The sequence below is a fragment of the Eptatretus burgeri genome, chromosome 5 (genome assembly GCF_056783735.1).
Source record: "Eptatretus burgeri isolate ZD-2024b chromosome 5, Ebu_testis_v1, whole genome shotgun sequence".
Lineage (NCBI taxonomy): Eukaryota > Metazoa > Chordata > Myxini > Myxiniformes > Myxinidae > Eptatretus > Eptatretus burgeri.
In genome coordinates this window covers 124,379,009-124,395,380 of record NC_140965.1, presented here as the reverse complement: position 1 = coordinate 124,395,380, position 16,372 = coordinate 124,379,009, and the positions used below count along the sequence as shown (strand labels likewise).

Here is a 16,372-nt window from a genome sequence, read left to right as displayed (position 1 = left end):
ACGCTTTCACCATTAGGCCACTGTTGCAAAGTTGTTTTATTTTTATTTTTTTTGTATACCTTGGTCGAGGCTCGTATGAGAGCGAACACACAACTCACAGCAAGGAGGCATGAGACAAGAGGAGCGGGAGTGGAAGGGACAAAACAGTGGGGAACAGACACATTAGGTGAACTGTGGAAGGGAGAGGGATGGGGATGGGACGGGGAACATGGCGAAGAGAAGATGGACATTACAGGGACTTTCAGGAAGGAAAGCAGGGGAATTGAAGGAAGTGGGCTTGGGTGGATTATCGGGGGTAGAAAAGATCGAGGATTTGGATGGGGGAAGATAAGAGGTGGTGGTGAACAGCTATTTTGAAAACCTGGAGGGAAGAATGGGAAAGAATAGAGTGAGGAAGTTTATTCCAAAGGTGGGAAAAAAGAGGAATGAAAGAGTGAAGATGAGCAGTGATTCGTGATTTTGGTAGTGTTACCAGAAGGGGGTTGCTGGCGGACCTTGAGCGCCCTGTGGAAATGTGGTGGGGACAAATCGCAGAGAGAGCAGGGGGGGCAAGGCTGGAGAGGAGTCGGTAGAAGACAGAAAGACCACCGACCAACCTGCGGTGATTGAGTGAGAGGCCCAAAGACTCAGCTTCATTGCGGGAGATGCCGATGATCTGAAATGCCCTGCTTTCGACAGCGTGAAGCCGAGAAAGGTGGGAGGCAGGAGCACCAGCCCAGAGGGGAGAGCAGTACTCCATCAGGCTACGGACAAAAGCTTTGTAAGTGGTCAGGAGCTCAAGAGGGCCGAGGAAGGACTTTGCACGACGGAGGATCCCCAGTCGGCGACTGGCTTTTGAGGCGAGGTTGGAAATGTGACTTTCCCAGGAAAGGTCATGGCAGATAGTGAGACCCAGAAGCTTGAAAGAAAAGACTTCTTCCAGAGGATTGTTGAGAAAGTGGATGGGGGGGGTTTTCTAAACGGTCCTTTCGAAGAGACATAGTGAGAGTGTGAGATTTGTCTGGATTGAAAGACATGTTCCACGTGTTGGACCAGTTTGTGATTTTATCCAGATCTGCAGTGAGCGAAGAAGCTGCTGCTTGCCGGTCTGAGGGATGACAGATGGTACGGCAGAGGGTGGAGTCGTCGGCAAAGAGAAATAGAGGATTTTCCAGATAAAGTTGGAAACATTTGACTGCTGTTTCCATTGCAATTAATTCTAGAAAGACAAGTTTATTACAATGGTTTAAACTCGCTTACCGATATTAAAGATCCTGACCACACACAAATTTATTAAAACGTTTGCAATCAAGCCAAAAATTTGTCCTGCCTTTGCTTTTGTTCACCGGACTTTCAGTGCTGGTGTCTTTTTGCTCAGTTTCAGACGAGGACTAAAAAGGAAAATAGAAATTCCCACAACAGAACAACATATATCTGAGCAAGCATTACAGATGACAAAACTGAAAGACTTGGAAAGTACAAACACAGAATTGTGAAATTTTCAGTCACCTCCCACACTCCACACCAAAATCTATTATTATCCCTGGATTCATTCACTCTCAATCATCTCTGTCCTCAATCTTCCACTCCTTTTCCTCCCCAACCATCTTTCAAATTTCCCAACTCTACACTCATGGAAGCAAAGGTATGAAATTGAAGTGTTGGTGTAAGATCTGCAATTACATCTCTCTGAAAGGCAAGCAGTTTCTGAAATTATTTTTGGTATGTAGGCGTCCTGGAACTCCATGCACGGGTTTCTCATTCTGGGACCCTATGCACGGGTATCCAATTCTGGCACCCCATGCAGGATTATCCCATCCTCCGTGTGCGAGTATTCTGTCCTGGGACCCCGTGTGTGGGTATCCATCCTGGGATCCCATGTGTTGTCATCTGTACGCCTGTGCGCCATTATTCCGGGAGCCCGAGCATGGTTTCTCTCAGGATTCCGCACACGGTTATCGAGGCACCCCAAATATGGTTAGACTGGTGATCAGATGCAGTATTCCTGGAACCTCAAACAGGGTTAACATAGGTTCTCAAAAAGTTATCCCAGGTCCTCAAAAGAGGTTATCCTGGGTATTTGACATCCCACAAGCATTGTCTTTTTCAGCAAAATTACAACTGCCGATAAGTGTTTATATATGCATATGTATTATATACATATATATATATATACATATATACATATATACATACATATATACATATATATATACATACATATATACATATATATATATATATATATATATATATACATATATAAAAATATATATACATACATATATACATATATATACACACACATATATATATGTATATATATATATATATATATATATATATATATATATATATATATATATATATATATATATATATATATATATATATATATATATATATATACATATATATATATATATATATACATATATATATATATATATATATATATATACATACATATATATATATATATACATACATATATATATATATATATATATATATATATATATATATATATATATATATATATATATATATATATATATATATATACATATATACATATATATATATATATATATATATATATATATATATATATATATATATATATATATATATATACATACATATATATATATACATACATATATATATATATATACATACATATATATATATATATATATATATATATATATATATATATATATATATATATACATATATATATATATATATATATATATATATATATATATATATATATATATATATATATATATATATATATATATATATTGTTGTGGTTGACGAAATTCACAAACCACCATTCAGGTCCCTTAGGTGAGATATCTCGGTAAGTACATGTGCAGTTAGGCCCAAACCCGTTGTCTAGTGGGAATACATGTCATTCATGCGGGCTGCGACTCTTCAGGATAGCCGTTTTTCTTTTACTATCTTTATTTTGGACCAGCCGCCATTATTACCACCACCAACCACGTCTCAACAGCCATCACACAACAACCAACAACCACAACGCCGCTTCACAACAACAACCACCAACCACAACGCCGCTTCACAACAACAACCACCAACCACAACGCCGCTTCACCACAACCGCCACGACCTTTACCGTCAGAACTCGCCACCATCGCATCCACAACATCTCGCGCCACTCGTGGGCACCGATACTGGACTCGTGCAGGGCGCGCACCGAGCAGCGTGTTCAAAAACATCACGGACTTTCCGCAGAAAATGGATCAAAAACGACTCACGCCCACTTTTGTTCCGTCCAATCGGAGAGCGTGGGCGATTTGGCCCCGCCTCCAGGGCGTTGGAGGGCGGTCGCTATATGCAAATTCATGGATCAAAAAGCATTCACGCCCACTTTTCCTCGGGCCAATGGGGAGCCAGTTAGAGAGGTGAAGGGTCGGAGGCAGAGGGTCAAGGGTGAAAGAGCGAAGCCACGGGGGTTATATAAACGGCTGCGTTCGTCAGTCAAGGCAGTTAAGAGTTGGAAGTTAAGGGTTGTGCGGAGTTCAAGAGAGTCGTCGGTGGAGCTGGAAAGAAGTGAGAGAAGTCAAGAGTGAAGAGTTGGGACGAGCCAAGAGAGGAGACGGAGAGGGCGAGTAGGCGGAGCTGTGGAGAGGTGACGGCGGCGAAGGCGGACGAGGGGGTGCTCGCGTCGGTGCCGGGAGCTGCACAGGGAGAGGCCAGCAATGCGCCCGAGGTCGAGGAGGAGACGCTCGCCGCGGGACCTGAGACAGGGTGATATCCTCCTTCCCCCGAGCATCAGCAACCCCCTCCTGTTTCCCCCCGCGCTGAGATAGTGTGACAAAGGGGGCCCCTTTCCCACCCCCTACCAGACACTGTCCGCGAGGCCCGCGGAGTTGAGGCACCACCACCACTTCGCGTCTCATCATCAGACGGGTAGGCCCGACACGGTCTCGGCCCCAGGCCCGCCTACCCCCCTCATCCTGGAGGGTGGTTCTCTTTTCTTTTGCTTTGGGAATATGTGTTGTCGGCGCCGTCTGTGAAGTAAAATTGTATAAGTGTTGCCGTGTGCCCGGTAGTCGGTTAGATCTGCATTGTTGCATTTCCTTTTTGTGTAATATTGCATTGTCTTCTTCTTTTACATGTGCTTTTGGTGGAATTGTATATGTGTGCTTTCCGTTCATCGCGAAATAAATGTGCTTCATGTTGAACTGTTTTCCCGCTTCGCTTCGTCTTTTCTTTCATTGAATCTCCATCTTGCTTCACGTAAAGGGTTGGTCGTGGGCTAAAACGCCCGATAATTAATCGAACCGTCGAGGCCGACGAATAACACCGCTCGGTTATCCCGATAGTACGGAACGGGTCGCTTAAAGTGGCCCGTGTCCGAAGTCGACCTGCGGCGAGGTGCGATCGCCCGGTCTACCCTCCGTGTGGGTACTTAGGTAGGTCGAATTTGGCGAGCAACCCTATCCCACGCGGGGGCCGATTGGCACGATGGTGGTGAGACTGAAAGGTCCACCCGTGACTAGTTCCCGGCGTTAGTCCGAGAGGGTCACGACTGGATTGTCCGTCCGGTGGGCGACGTGCCGCGATTCGAGTTACGTGGCCGTCCGCACGCCGGCGTGCGCGAATCCGCAACAATATATATATATATATATATATATATATATATATATATATATATATATATATATATATATATATATATATATATATATATATATATTATCCCTGTGTCATAAGAGGCGACCAGGGTTGCGTCAGGAAGGGCATCCGGCGAAAAACCTGTCCCAAATCATTATGCGGATCATAACGGATGATCCGCTGTGGCGACCCCGAACGGGAGCAGCCGAAAGAAGAAGAAGATATATATATATATATATATATATATATATATATATATATATATATATATACATATATATATACATATATATATATATATACATATATATATACATACATATACATATACATATACATATACATACATATATTTACATATATATATATATATATATATATATATATACACATATATACATATATACATATATATACATATATATACATATATATACATATACATATATATATATATATACATATACATACATATATTTACATATACATATATATATATATATACATATACATATACATATACAAACATATATTTACATATATATACATATATATGTATATATATATATAAAAGGCGATGAGTGTTGTGTTTTATACCGTGCCTTCAGAAAGTATGACACCCGTCTTTTGTCACGTTTGTTGTGCAACAGCCTGAATTTAAAATGGATTAAATTAAAAAAAATTTTTATCACTGATCTACTCAAAATACTCCATTATGACAGAGTGAAAACATGTTTTTAGGATTTTTTTTACAAATCTATCTATTTTTTTCAAATGCATTTTTATTTTACAAATTTTACAAATGACAGATTGACAGGTCCCTCATCGTGATTAACATTCGACCCCAAAAAATCCATTGGACATCTGATGCAATAAACTCAGATTGTGTATAATCACCAGAGGCCAACTGCAGAGGTCTGATCTTGCAAGGAGTGGTGTGCACTTGTCAGCAAAGGAACTGGGAAGGTGAGAGCAAAGGTGGAAATTGAGAAAATATGGGAAGAACGACAAGGGAGAAAATGAGAAAAGAGTGAAGGAGGATGGGAGAGAACAAGTGAAAACAAAAAAAAAGCAAGAGGGGTAATAAGAGGGAGGGAAGGAAAGGGGAATGACAATGTGCAAAAGTTTTTGTTGAAGTCGCTTACATTTCACAATTAAGTGAATGGCCCAAGAAGCCCTCCATCAGTCTGATCACAATGGCCGTCTTCTGAGGATGAAATTTTTCGACCGAACAGTGTTGCCATCTTCTTTCTCAAACCCTTGATGCAACAGCGTTGTTTCAATGATTTTACTACACACGCACACATAACGTAATGTTTAAGTGGAGAAGACTTTGCTCACAGGAAAAAAATTATCAAAACATAACAAAAAAATACAAAACGCAAGATACTTATTATTTTACAAAAGAAAGAATAAAACATTTTATTTGTCATGAGACACTTGTGAATCTAATCTTCATAAGTAAGCTGGTGTGTATCACAAAGTATTGCTTTGTACAAGTTTAGCCTCAACACAACAAGAATCCAGAAATTGTTTGCATTTTTAAAATTCTCAACATTCTCCAACACATTTGGTTGATCCAAAACTAGAATTTAAATGCGAGTGCCTGACCTCGAAAGTTTTGGGAAAACAATACTTGTAGGACTCTGACCTCTCTGAAATTGAACTATTGTTCAATATGACACAATATTTATTGGACAATCTGTGTCGATCGACACAGATCATTGGATTTCTGACTTTCTGAAGATATTTCATGGTCATCCAAGGAATGGTGCAATTTGCAATCAAACCACAACAAGAAACATCATATTTATGTATTCACAAGGATCTTGCCTGTTCTGGAATCAAAACAGTCAAGTGTAATCTTTTACCAATCATTATACACCCTAACAACACCACGATTGGCAAAGGTAATTATATTCGGACTCATTGAACAGCAGTGCAGATCTTGTTATAAATGCACACTTATGAAGAACTTTCTCCAGATTTTCTGAAGATATTACAAAAAAAGAAAAAGAAAAACAGAAAAGGATTAAAATGCATTTACCAAATGAAAATACAGGCCGACACTTTCACCGCTGGTGCTGGAATTGTTAACCAAGTTCCTTTTGGCTTCTTTAATCAAAGGGAAATAAAGCATCAATCAAGATTTTCTTTCAGATGTAAAAGATTAGAATTTTATTCAGTTCTATCTCCTCATAAAAAGCTTGGTGTTGGCTTAATGGTTATGATGGCTGGCTTAAGATCTTCTCAAGTGTCCCGAGTTGGTGTCCCTGTTGTGACATTAAAATAACATCAGGTGAGTTGACTTAGTTTGTCATCCTTCCAGGGTCAGCAAAATGAGTGTAAGAATGAGAAATTTGAGTCCCCTGCATTGGAGTGCTGACCTTTCCAGGATTGTGTCCCCAGAGCCAAGGTAAAACTGCTCGGCAACCATATGCATCTGAAGATGCCTCCCCCTCCTCTCCCCTCCCCTCCTCGCTATTCTTCAACAGTGTAGACATCAAACATCCGGGGCCTTCGCTCAAACCTGATAGATCTTTCCATTCAGGTTGCCACTGACAAACCTGATAGATCTTTCCATTCAGGTTGCCACTGACAAACCAGATAGATCTTTCCATGCAGGTTGCCACTGACAAACCAGACCCTTCATGCTTAATGCACTGCACTCACTCCCCCACACCCCCAGAAATACCTCTGGCAATAGCTTCCCCTCCACTCCCACTTCATGTTTGTGTGTGTATGTGTGTGTTGTACTGTCCACCAAACAGTGATGACTCCACTTACATCTCCCACTCCAAAAACATGGACCAACTTCCATTCTCTCATCCCAACTCTATCTTCCTCAAATGTGGCGACTTCAATTGTCATCATGCCAGCAAGCTTGGTGTGGGTACCTCTCTCACCTGCCACAGAACTTCAGCAAAAGACTTCTGCTGAGTCTTTGGGTGTCTCTCTCTCACCACAGGCAGGTGGCTCATCTTTCTATCTTCTGCCATCTCCTCTTCAGCCTTGCCCCCCACCCCCCATCTGCAATATGTCCCTCCCATATTTCCGCTGGGCACTCAAGGTCCGCCAGCAATCCCCTTCTAGTAAAGCGATCAGAATCAAGAATCACTGCTCACCTTCACTCTTTTTTCCCACCTTTGGAATAAACTCCCACACTCTCTTCAATCCCACTATTCCCCACAGGTATTCAAAACAACTGTTCACCACCATCTCTTATCTTCCCCCATCCAAAACCACAATCTTTTCGACCCCTGTTAATCCACTCCAAACCCACATCCTTCAAATTCCCAGCTTTCCTTCCTGAAAGTCCCTGTCGTATGAGGACATGAAAGTCTTTGTAGTGTCCATCTTGTTTACCTGGTGTATCCCGGCCCGATCCTTCTCCATTCCACAGATCTCCTCATGTCTCTGTTCCCCACTGTTTTGTCCTTCCCTCTCCCGCCCCTCTTGTCTCCTGCTCCCTTCGTTGTACTTTTTGTGTGTTAGCTCTTGTACGAGCCTGGACATTGCATACAAAAAATAAAAAGATGGGTACGGCTGTTCTTGTTCCTCTTTCTTCTATCACCTGATATAATGTGGACGGGAGTGATTCATCTCACTTAATGTGTAATAGCCCCCATTAATCAGCAATTGTATTTCACACACCATGGTTTATACTCACTTCAATTCACAACTTCCTTCCTGTTCGCTCTACTATCTCAACCACAAATAATCGATTTTGGTGTGAAATCATTTTTATGCCATTTCATCATCCAATGGAAAATGAATGGTTGTTGTGATTCGGCCTTATTTTAAACTCGTTTCTCAATCAATGTTTTGTTTGGCTGTATCATTCCTGGCTGATGAATGCATCCTTGTACAAGCTTGAAAATAGTTTGTCAGCCGTTACTCACCTTTACAACTTTTATTGAATGATCGGTGTCGAGGACTGAACTGGCAACGAATTTTCGAATCACTAATTTCAGCTTTTTGACAACTCCGAGAATTATGTTCACAGGTATTCTGCCTCAGACTGTTAGACAAAGCAGTTTAAGTTTACGAAATTCTTCACATCGATTATACATGACATACATGCATCACAATAACTTTGAGGATGATCACGCACACACACAAATTTTTTTAAAATATCAAAATACACAGCAACAATATTCATCCAATGTGTGTGTGGAACAACATGAAGAGCCACATTCACTCAATCCCAGAAAGATGGGTTTTCATGTAGGAATTCTTATGATTCGCAAAAATGAACCGATTAAAAGGTGGTGTCAAAGGTCAAAGGTCAGAGTCATTGAAACGTTTTCTTTCCCGGGATAACTTGAGAACGCCTGAAGGGTTTATCATCAAACTTGGTACAAGTAAATGTCATGATGCATATATAAATAAATATATAAATATTGTTGCGGTATTCGCGCCCGCCGGCGTGCTGACGGCCACGTAACTCGAATCGCGGCACGTCGCCCACCGGACGGACAATCCAGTCGTGACCCTCTCGGACTAACGCCAGGAACCAGTCACGGGTGGACCTTTCGGTCTCACCGCGATCGAGCCAATCAGCCCCCGCGTGGGATAGGGTTGCTCGCCAAATTCGACCTACCTAAGTACCCACACGGAGGGTAGACCGGGCGATCGCACCTCGCCGCAGGTCGACTTCGGACACGGGCCACTTAAGCGACCCGTTCCGTACTATCGGGATAACCGAGCGGTGTTATTCGTCGACCTCGACGGTTCGATTAATTATCGGGCGTATTCAGCCCACTTCCAACCCTTTACGTGAAGCAAGGTGAGGATTCAATGAAAGAAATGACGAAGCGAAGCGGGAAACAGTTCAACACAAAGCACATTTATTCGCGATGAACGGAAAGCGCACATATACAATTCCACCAAAAGCACACAGAAAAGAAAAACACAATGCAATTTACACAAAAAGCAAATGCGACAATGCAGATCTAATACCGATTACACGAGCACACGGCAACACTTATACAATTTTACTTCACAGACGGCGCCGACAACACATACCCAAAACCAAGGAAAAGAACAGAGAACCCTCAAGGATGAGGCGGGCCTGAGGCCGAGACCGGGTCGGGCCTACCCGTCTGGTGATGAGACGCGGAGCGGCGATGGTGCCTCAACTCCGCGGGCCTCGCGGACAGTGTCTGGTAGGGGGTGGGAAAGGGGCCCCCTTGGTCGCACTATCTCAGCACGGGGGGAAACAGGAGGGGGTTGCTGATGCTCGGGGTATAGAGGATTTTTATTGTCCCGCGACGAGCGTCTCCACCTCGGCCAGGTCGCGCTGTCGGCCTCCCTGGGGTGCAGCTCCCTGCACGACGCGAGCACCCCTCGTCTGCCCTCGCCGCCTCTCCACAGCTCCGTCCCCTCCGCTCCGACTCCAACGCACACGACGACCAGCTCCTTCTTGCCAACTCCACCGCCCGCGAAGTCTTAACTCTCTGTCCTCTCTTGACTGACGAACACGGTCGCTTATATCAGCCCCGTGGCTTCGCCCTCTCATCTTTGACCCCCTCCCTTCGACCTTTCACCTCGCTCCCCATTGGCCCGAGAAAAAGTGGGCGTGAATGCTTTTTGATCCATAAATTTGCATATATCGATCGCCCTCCAACGCCCTGGAGGCGGGGCCAAATCGCCCCTCGCTCACCGATTGGACGGCACAAAAGTGGGCGTGTGTCGTTTTTGATCCGTTTTTGAAGCAGAAAATCCGTGGTTTTGTACACGCTGTTCGGCGCGCGCCCTGCACGAGTCCAACACCGGTACCCACAAGCGGCGCAAGAACGGTGGCGATGCGACGGTTGCGAGGTGTGACGTGAAGGTCGTGGCGGTTGTGGTGAAGCGGCGTTGTGGTTGGTGGTTGATATTGTGACTGGTGGTGGTAACAATGGCGGTTGGTCCAAAATAAAGATAGTAAAAGAAAACGGCTATCCTGAAGAGTCGCAGCACGCATAAATGACATGTATTCCCACTAGACAACGGGTTTGGGCCTAACTACACATGTACTTACCGAGATATCTCACCTAAGGGACCTGAATGGTGGTTTGCGAATTTGGTAACCACAACACTACCCCCTCCTTTTTACAGACTCGTCCCGAGTCGTCAAATTTTCGTGTGCCATCATGTGTAGTTTTCCCTAGTACATTTTAAATTTCACGGATCCCTGAGTGCGACATTCATGGTATTCGTGTCCCCAAAATAAATAACCTGAGGGCTGCGTAACTACCTAAACAAACTCACTCACACGGACGACTTAAATAAAATTGCCGGCGCTAAGACAGACATGCCGGGGGCGCACTCATATTTACAGTACATCTTAACCTTAACTTACAAATTTTACACTAAACCATGGCCCAGGATCATTGAACTCTGCAAAAGAAAAGCAGTTAGCAGGGAGCCAGGCTGCTCGCATGCAGTCTCTGGCTCAAAACAATGCAGGTGACAGGGAACGTGGCTGGCTGCTCACACGCAGTCCAAGGCCTTCCTTTTTGAACTGAACGCAGTGAACCACAACGGTGCATGGGCTGCACAAACGCAGTCTCCGTGCCAGCTCAAGTGGCACATGCAATGAGCACAACGAATGGATGGATGAACACAAACACGGTGCACGGGCCGCCACTGCAGGCCCGTGTTGTAGCTGCCAACAGGGCAGTTCTCGCAGCTTGCAAACTGTTGCCTTGATCCTGGCGCACATGGAAATGAACAGGGGGGGGAAAGCAAAATTGAACGGGGCTGGTGAACATGGGCAGTGGGCATGGCATGGCAAAGGTGAGCAGGCAAACACAGCCCGCAGAAGAAGGCCGCTGCAGGCAAACACAGCCGGCAGACGAACTGGCCGGAACAGGCCTTGAAGCACCACAGCTGCAGATGATCCGGCCGGCACAGGCCTTGCAGCAAAACAACAGCTGCCGATGAAGTTGGCCGGCCTCCGCCTTGAAGCAAAACATGGCCAGCCGATGAAGTTGGCCAGCTTTTGCCGTTCAGTGGAGGTTGGTGGAGGGAGTGCGGTGGTGCTGGCCACTTGGAAGGCGGGCTCGGACCGACCTACCTGTCTCCCTCCCACCTATCGCCTTTGCCTGTCACTGTACATACCCACTCCCTTAATTTGTCAAACCCCAATTTAGCCCCAACTTATTTTTTTGTTGTTTTTATTTTTACTTCCCCACTATAAATCGTCCCCTAACCCCCTTTATCGTCTTTGTTCGGCTAACCTATCCTGTCACCGAGCCTACTCCCAACCCCAACGTTCCCTTCCCGGAGGGGAACAAGGGAGAGCTAACGTCCTGTGTCGAGGCCCAACGAAGCCTCAGAATGGCCTCTCCAGAGTTCGGCGATCTATAACCAAAGTGGGTCCAGCGGCCCACAACGACAGCGAGGGGATGGATGGTGCTGAGGGGTACATCTCCTAATCTACCCTAACCATTTAACTGTTAAACTACCCCGGGGCTTTCAACAAGCGCCTCTTGCTTAAACTATTGGTTCTATAAACCCAGATTCCCGTCGCCTGTGTTGGTGTCCTCACAATTTCGGGCCTCGCCCCCTAATTTTCTCTCCGTGCCCTCACACGGTCTCCTGGCTGGGACACGTGGCTCCCTTTGGCAGGCACGACCCTCTGCCGAATCTCCCGCTATGGCACCCCCGGGCACTACACTGCCTCCGAGCCTACCAGCTCCCTAACACCGGGGAGTGCCCCCCATGGCACCTCCCCTGAAACGCACACGTGGCAGGCTGGCCTCCCAGGCCCCTTTCCGAGGGTCACCCGTGCCCACAACACTGCCCACACGGCTAACGGCGCCCCGGGCCCCCGCACCAAGCAGGCGCACCCGTGCCCACTACGCTATCCCGGCCCCCCATGGGCCCTTGGCCTACCACGGCCGACTAGCCTGGTGCCCGGGGTACCCACTCAGCGATACTCACCTTTCGCAGCCACGCTCCCAAGCCCGTCAACAGGGCTCCTGCACCCCTCCAAATGGGTTTCGAGCCTACTTTCCCACCAACAGCAAAACGACCTCCATATTTCAATTTGACTAACCCAGCTAACTCACTCTACACTGACCCCGGGGTCCCTTGGGCGGGAGTCACTCCTCCCCCCAATCACTCATCGCACCATGCATTCCCCATTCGCTCCACTCACACAGACCCGCTGGCCTCACTCACTCACCATGTACTCACCTCACAACTCTTCAACACACTCCGCTGAACTCTGCCATCCTTCTAACTACCTCCCCTAACTAACTCGTGCTCCCACGTCGTCCCTTAAACTACAGCACGTTCCTTTTAACACTACGTAGCTAAGCTACGTCCCCTCTACACATTCACAAGTCTGTCCATGTCCTCAAATCATCAAAAATCATTTCCCATTTTCCCATCCTAAATCTGGCTACAATCCCTCTAACTAATCCATTCCACGGACTCCATGAGGACTTACCCCTGCCCCATGAAGTCGGTCTAACTAAGCTAACCCTTCCCCCTAACTAGTTTCCATCCTGTGCCCAGGTAAGGGGGTCTTCCACCCCTTGCCCAGGAATCCTGTGCACCCGAAAGTGAGGCTTGGTTTTTTTTTTTGTTTTTTTTTTCTTTTCCCATGCGCATCACCAGCGCGGCAACTCGCGCACTTTGCACCTGCCCGTGACGCCATGCAGCTGCACGTGTTCCTCGTCCCTCCTTGGACGGTACCATCCGGCAGAGATACCCCTCCTGCCGGATTCCAACCCCACGTGCATCCATGGCGTCACCGTGCGCATAAAAACACAAGCCCCACGGCCTCGAGGGTTCCCCACGCGAACACATGTGCTTTGCCCGTTGGAGCTTAACACACACGATCGCGTGGAGAACCCGTCCGGTCCAAATCCGTTTACCTGCCTAAACTTTGTCCGTCCGCGGGATCGGCAAATCCACCGCTGGCGTTTCCGGACCGGGACTTCACTCTCGCAAGCGAGCACGTGGCGGTCTCGTGCGTTGCACAGCACGAACCGCGTGCTCACTGCTGGGTGAACCCGGCACGGTCCCCGAAACAACTACAGCCGCTACTCGGCTTTCTCTCCTCTGTCGCCGTCTCCGTCTCCATTCGACCCACGCACACCTGCGTGTTACGACGCACGCAGTCCACTCCATCACATTCACACCGGGAGATGCGGCTGCGTGCTCCCGCATGCCAACCGACATCTCCCTCACATACCGCTCTCTCACACACACGGTCTCCCTTGCATACGGCCGTTCACTCACGCGTGCCTCACTACTCACACAAACCATACTACTTACACACGCGGGGGCACTCACCCGCGGTGCCTCATCCACACTCCGTGCCTCACTCACACACGCGGGGGCACTCACCCGCGGTGCCTCACTCATACTGGCCGTTTCACTCACACACACGGCCTCTTCCACACACGGTGCCTCATCCACACACCGTGCCTCACTCACACACCGTTCCTCACTCACACACGCTGGGGCACTCACCCGCGGTGCCTCATCCACTTGCGGTGCCCCTTTTACACACGGCGTGCTGGGAAGCACGTACTCCGGCACCATCGCCACCACACCACTCTGGGGGCATGTTGGTGTGCGCGATCCCCACCAAGCGGCGAATGTCATGTGCCAATTCTCCCAGCGATTCCTGGGGACGTCGTTTGCGCCCGTTGAGCTGAGCTTTAACAAGCTCGCTCTGCTGGTCCATGCCAAATCGGTTTTTTAGGGCCGAATGGAGATCCTCCAGGGTCACCCCCTCACTGGGTACCGTGGTCAGGACTTCCAAAGCCACGCCACGCAGGGCCGCTGTGAGTTGTGCCACACCCTGCACCTCGTTCCAGCCATTGCCTCTGGCAACACACTGGAACTGGGCCATATATGCCCTCAAGTCCGTCTTGCCATCGTACGGGGGTAGCGGCACCCTCGGTTCTTTCGAGGTCTCCTCCCGTTCCCTAGGGACTCCGGGAGGAGTGTACCTCCCCAGTCCCAAAGGTGCCTCACTCCCGCAGGGTCCGAGCCATTTGCCCGGGGGCTCCACCACCCTTGTCTGCGTCTGTCCGTGCCCCGCGTTGTCCCGCTTACTCTCCCAAGCCATTGGACTCACACTCCGCACACCCCCTGGAACAGTCATTCTGGGTACCCCCATTAGGCCAAAAGACCCCGCGGTCTCTACCCTCCCCAAGCTTGGCATGCTCACCCCCGCATCGGGCAAGCCTCCTCCTCCGCCTTGTGACACCGGCCCCACCTGGGCACGATCCGCCTCGAGGGAGTATATCCTCTCCCCCTGTTCCCGAAGGAGGCCATCCCACTTCTGACACCAGTGTTGCGGTATTCGCGCCCGCCGGCGTGCTGACGGCCACGTAACTCGAATCGCGGCACGTCGCCCACCGGACGGACAATCCAGTCGTGACCCTCTCGGACTAACGCCGGGAACCAGTCACGGGTGGACCTTTCGGTCTCACCGCGATCGAGCCAATCAGCCCCCGCGTGGGATAGGGTTGCTCGCCAAATTCGACCTACCTAAGTACCCACACGGAGGGTAGACCGGGCGATCGCACCTCGCCGCAGGTCGACTTCGGACACGGGCCGCTTAAGCGACCCGTTCCGTACTATCGGGATAACCGAGCGGTGTTATTCGTCGACCTCGACGGTTCGACACTATCGGGCGTATTCAGCCCACTACCAACCCTTTACGTGAAGCAAGATGAGGATTCAATGAAAGAAATGACGAAGCGAAGCGGGAAACAGTTCAACACAAAGCACATTTATTCGCGATGAACGGAAAGCGCACATATACAATCCCACCAAAAGCACACAGAAAAGAAAAACACAATGCAATTTACACAAAAACCAAATGCGACAATGCAGATCTAATACCGATTACACGAGCACACGGCAACACTTATACAATTTTACTTCACAGACGGCGCCGACAACACATACCCAAAACCAAGGAAAAGAACAGAGAACCCTCAAGGATGAGGGGGGCCTGAGGCCGAGACCGGGTCGGGCCTACCCGTCTGGTGATGAGACGCGGAGCGGCGATGGTGCCTCAACTCCGCGGGCCTCGCGGACAGTGTCTGGTAGGGGGTGGGAAAGGGGCCCCCTTGGTCGCACTATCTCAGCGCGGGGGGAAACAGGAGGGGGTTGCTGATGCTCGGGGTATAGAGGATTTTTATTGTCCCGCGACGAGCGTCTCCACCTCGGCCAGGTCGCGCTGTCGGCCTCCCTGGGGTGCAGCTCCCTGCACGACGCGAGCACCCCCTCGTCTGCCCTCGCCGCCTCTCCACAGCTCCGTCCCCTCCGCTCCGACTCCAACGCACACGACGACCAGCTCCTTCTTGCCAACTCCACCGCCCGCGAAGTCTTAACTCTCTGTCCTCTCTTGACTGACGAACACGGTCGCTTATATCAGCCCCGTGGCTTCGCCCTCTCATCTTTGACCCCCTCCCTTCGACCTTCCACCTCGCTCCCCATTGGCCCGAGAAAAAGTGGGCGTGAATGCTTTTTGATCCATAAATTTGCATATATCGATCGCCCTCCAACGCCCTGGAGGCGGGGCCAAATCGCCCCTCGCTCACCGATTGGACGGCACAGAAGTGGGCGTGTGTCGTTTTTGATCCGTTTTTGAAGCAGAAAATCCGTGGTTTTGTACACGCTGTTCGGCGCGCGCCCTGCACGAGTCCAACACCGGTACCCACAAGCGGCGCAAGAACGGTGGCGATGCGACGGTTGCGAGGTGTGACGTGAAGGTCGT

At 48.2% G+C, this 16,372-nt stretch overlaps 1 protein-coding gene across 15 annotated transcripts in view; it reads right to left on the bottom strand.

Annotated features, from left to right (window-relative positions):
- LOC147027283 (uncharacterized) overlaps positions 1 to 16,372 on the bottom strand; it is a 171,395-nt gene that overhangs the window by 37,484 nt on the left and 117,539 nt on the right. For 5 of the 15 annotated variants that reach the window (XR_015058764.1, XR_015058765.1, XR_015058763.1 and 2 more), the window contains 2 exons: positions 5,778 to 5,923; positions 1,310 to 1,370 (listed from right to left, as the gene is read on the bottom strand). The exons of 9 other annotated variants lie outside the window; for them this stretch is intronic. The gene's annotated coding sequence lies outside the window, so the exon portion shown is untranslated. Of the gene's footprint in view, positions 1 to 1,309; positions 1,371 to 5,529; positions 5,591 to 5,777; positions 5,924 to 16,372 lie in introns of all 15 variants that reach the window. One more of the 15 variants, XR_015058766.1, reaches the window with a different exon arrangement.